Raw genomic sequence first — 4,511 nt, 5'->3', positions numbered from 1 at the left:
GGACCAGGGGAGAACTGAACTTTATACTTCACACCACAGTAAGTCTACGTGTCCTCTTCCACATAGGGCAAGCTAGAACTAACTATCTTACCCAGGACTGCCGAAGCAGCGTGGACCAGGGGAGGAACACACTTTTCATGGAAACGTAAGGCATCCATGACTGCCATAACGTAAGCCGCCGCTGTGCGCGTATACCCGTTCCCCGTAGGGAGGAGTCAAGCCGCCGCTTAGAGACGAAGTATGAAGTGTCCTCTTCCACATAGGGCAAGCTAGAATGAACTATCTTACCCAGGACCGCCGAAGCAGCGTGGACCAGGGGAGGACTACACAATCATGAGGTTTGATATCGACTTGTGTGTTTCAATAGGATACCGATGGTATGTTTTGAACCGATTTGATTTAGCCATTCTGAAGTCATCACTTGGTTGAAGCGCTGAACTAGGGAGGCATCGTTTACATATATATTGGTTTTCGCATGCTCTACTAGGTTAATGTCATGAGGTTGGCTATCGAGCATGCCCAAGTGATGACTTGATTGTGTGCTTGCTTGAATTCTTCACATTTCATACCATCGGTTAGTTGTCGAATCATTCCTCGATCATAACCTTCGTTCTTGGTTCATGTATGCTCTCTTCCACATAGGGCAAGCTAGAATTAACTATCTTACCCAGGACCGCCGAAGCAGCGTGGACCAGGGGAGAACTATACTTTGTCTTGTATGCCCTCTTCCACATAGGGCAAGCTAGAACTAACTATCTTACCCAGGACCGCCGAAGCAGCGTGGACCAGTGGAGGACTATACTTTGTTCATAACACCACAGTATTGAGTAATGTGCCCTCTTCCACATAGGGCAAGCTAGAATGAACTATCTTACCCAGGACCGCCGGAGCAGTGTGGACCAGTGGAGGACTACACAATCATGAGGTTTGATATCGACTTGTGTGTTTCAATAGGGTACCGATGGTATGTTTTGAACCGATTTGATTTAGCCATTCTGAAGTCATCACTTGGTTGAAGCGCTGAACTAGGGAGGGGCATCGTTTACATATATATTGGTTTTCGCATGCTCTACTAGGTTAATGTCATAGGGTTGGCTATCGAGCATGCCCAAGTGATGACTTGATTGTGTGCTTGCTTGAATTCTTCACATTTCATACCATCGGTTAGTTGTCGAATCATTCCTCGATCTAACCTTCGTTCTTGGTTCATGTATGCTCTCTTCCACATAGGGCAAGCTAGAATTAACTATCTTACCCAGGACCGCCGAAGCAGCGTGGACCAGGGGAGAACTATACTTTGTCTTGTATGCCCTCTTCCACATAGGGCAAGCTAGAACTAACTATCTTACCCAGGACCGCCGAAGCAGCGTGGACCAGTGGAGGACTCTATACTTTATACTTCACACCACAGTATTGAGTACTTCTTGCATAAAGCCCCTAATGAGAACCACGAGGGCCCTCTCAATGTAGAACCACAAGGGCTCTAGTACCGATTCTCTCGGTACGGCTTGGTCCGTGTTCCTTTATGCTTGTACTCTTAGAAAGTCTCAACCCGGAGGTCTTGACTTTGATTGTCATAGTTGGACTACGACGGGGCATCCGACCATTGCTGATCGAACACCCCTGATTCACCATCTTTCGGGTAGGCGGTACGCGTACCTCCGGACGCGGAAGTCTCAACCCGGAGGTCTTGACTTTGATTGTCATAGTTGGACTACGACGGGGTATCCGACTCATCGAATACCCCAGAAGCACACCATCTTTCGGGTAGGCGGTACGCGTACCTCCGGACGCGGAAGTCTCAACCCGGAGGTCTTGACTTTGATTGTCATAGTTGGACTACGACGGGGTATCCGACTCATCGAATACCCCAGAAGCACACCATCTTTCGGGTAGGCGGTACGCGTACCTCCGGACGCGGAAAGTCTCAACCCGGAGGTCTTGACTTTGGTTGTCATAGTTGGACTATGACGGGGCATCCGACCATTGCTGATCGAACACCCCTGTTACACCATCTTTCGGATAGGCGGTGCGCGACACCACCGACGCGGAAAGTCTCAACCCGGAGGTCTTGACTTTGTATTGTTGGATAGTCCTCTTCCACTATAGGGCATGCTGGAAATATTCCATTTTACCCAGGACTGCCGAGGCAGCGTGGACCAGGGGAGAACTTCACGGAATCTTCAGGCATCCATGATTGCCATAGTGCGTAAGCCGCCGCTGTGCGCGTCAACTCGTTCCCCGTGAGGAGGAGTCTAGCCGCCGCTAAAAGACGAAGCATTAAGTGTCCTCATTCCACTATAGGGCAAGCTAGAATTAACTATCTTACCCAGGACCGCCGAAGCAGCGTGGACCAGGCGAGGACTATACTTTATACTTCACACCACAGTATTGAGTACGACTTGCATAAAGCCCCTAATGAGAACCACGAGGGCTCTCTCAATGTAGAACCACGAGGGCTCTAGTACCGATTCTCTCGGTACGGCTTGGTCCGTGTTCCTTTATGCTTGTACTCGCGGAAAGTCTCAACCCGGAGGTCTTGACTTTGATTGTCATAGTTGGACTACGACGGGGCATCCGACCATTGCTGACCGAACACCCCTGATTCATCATCTTTCGGATAGGAGGTGCGCCCACCTCCGACGCGGAAGTCTCAACCCGGAGGTTCGGACTTAGAGTTTTTCCCATTTAAAAGTTTTTCTCTTAGCCATACTGAAGTCATCACTTGGTGAACGATTGAACTAGGGCGGGTTAATCGTTTATAGGTATCATGTGGTTTGCATGCTCTCTTAGGTTAAGGTCATGTGGTTGGCTATCGAGCATGCCCAAGTGATGACTTTGTTTCACGCTTGCTTGATTTCTTCATGATTCCCTGTTATATAGTGTAATCATTCGAGAACAGGGAATCTTTGGTTTTGCTCAACAGGTATTGGATGTCAACTTGGTATCTAGATCGCATTAAGTCTCAACCCTTAGGTTCGGACTTGTATAGTGACATCTTGTTACGGTCTTGAGTCTCAACCCGCAGGTTCGGACTACTTAGTGTTTGATCGAATATAATATGGCAACTTGTGCCTAAGTCTCAACCCGCAGGTTCGGACTTCTGTTTATTTGGCCAATGTATGTATAAGGCAACTTGTGCCTAAGTCTCAACCCGCAGGTTCGGACTTGTGTATTTGTTCGAAGTCATGTATAAGGCAACGTGTGCCTAAGTCTCAACCCGCAGGTTCGGACTTGTTAGTGTTTCGTCAACTTTCATATGGCAACTTGTGCCTAAGTCTCAACCCGCAGGTTCGGACTTGTGTATTTGTTCGAAGTCATGTATAAGGCAACTTGTGCCTAAGTCTCAACCCGCAGGTTTGGACTTGTGTATTTGTTCGAAGTCATGTATAAGGCAACGTGTGCCTAAGTCTCAACCCGCAGGTTCGGACTTGTTAGTGTTTCGTCAACTTTCATATGGCAACTTGTGCCTGAGTCTCAACCCGCAGGTTCGGACTTCTATAGTGTTTCGTCAATTATCATATGGCAACTTGTGCCGAAGTCTCAACCCGCAGGTTCGGACTTCTGGAAGGATCACTTGGCCACTAATGATCCTTCCGCAGGTTCACCTACGGAAACCTTGTTACGACTTTTACTTCCTCTAAATCATCAAGTTCGGTCAACTTCGATAAAGCAGACGCGGTTCACGAGGATCCAGCGAACGATCATCTCCAAAGACCTCACTAAATAATCCATCGGTAGTAGCGACGGGCGGTGTGTACAAAGGGCAGGGACGTATTCAACGCTGGCTGATGACCAGCACTTACTAGAAGTTCCGAGTTCATATGGACCATTGCAATCCATAATCCCTACTAAGTGAGTATTTGAGTGATTTCCCGTTCCTCTCGGAATAGGAGACACGCTGCTACCCACATTGTAGCACGCGTGTAGCCCAGAACATCTAAGGGCATCACGGACCTGTTATCGCTCGATCTCATTTTGCTAAACACAAATTGTCCTGCTAAGCAGCGTACCGTAAGTGCACTTGCGCACACGAACAGCGAAGGTGTCAGGTCATACTCCACCGAAAGGTCCTAACCCGTTCCAATCGGCATCGACGCATTAACGCTGACTGCGTTCTAGTTAGCATATGTGAGTCACGTTCGTTATCGGAATTAACCAGACAAATCAATCCACGAACTAAGAACGGCCATGCACCACTACCCTTAAATTTGAGAAAGAGCTATTAATCTGTCTCACCTCCATAAGTTCGGACCTGGTAAGTTTTCCCGTGTTGAGTCAAATTGAACCGCAAGCTCCATTTCATTGTGGTGCCCTTCCGTCAATTCCTTTAAGTTTCAACTTTGCAACCATACTTCCCCCGGAACCTGACTTTGGTTTCCCGGAAGCTACTGAGAGCACCTGGTTGTAGCGTCTCCCAATTGCTAGTTGGCATCGTTTACGGTTAGAACTAGGGCGGTATCTAATCGCCTTCGATCCTCTAACTTTCGTTCTTGATTAAAGAAAGCATC

This window comes from Anopheles coustani (genome assembly GCF_943734705.1).
Source record: "Anopheles coustani chromosome X unlocalized genomic scaffold, idAnoCousDA_361_x.2 X_unloc_2, whole genome shotgun sequence".
In the NCBI taxonomy this organism is placed as follows: domain Eukaryota; kingdom Metazoa; phylum Arthropoda; class Insecta; order Diptera; family Culicidae; genus Anopheles; species Anopheles coustani.
Note: the sequence above shows the minus strand (reverse complement) of the source record.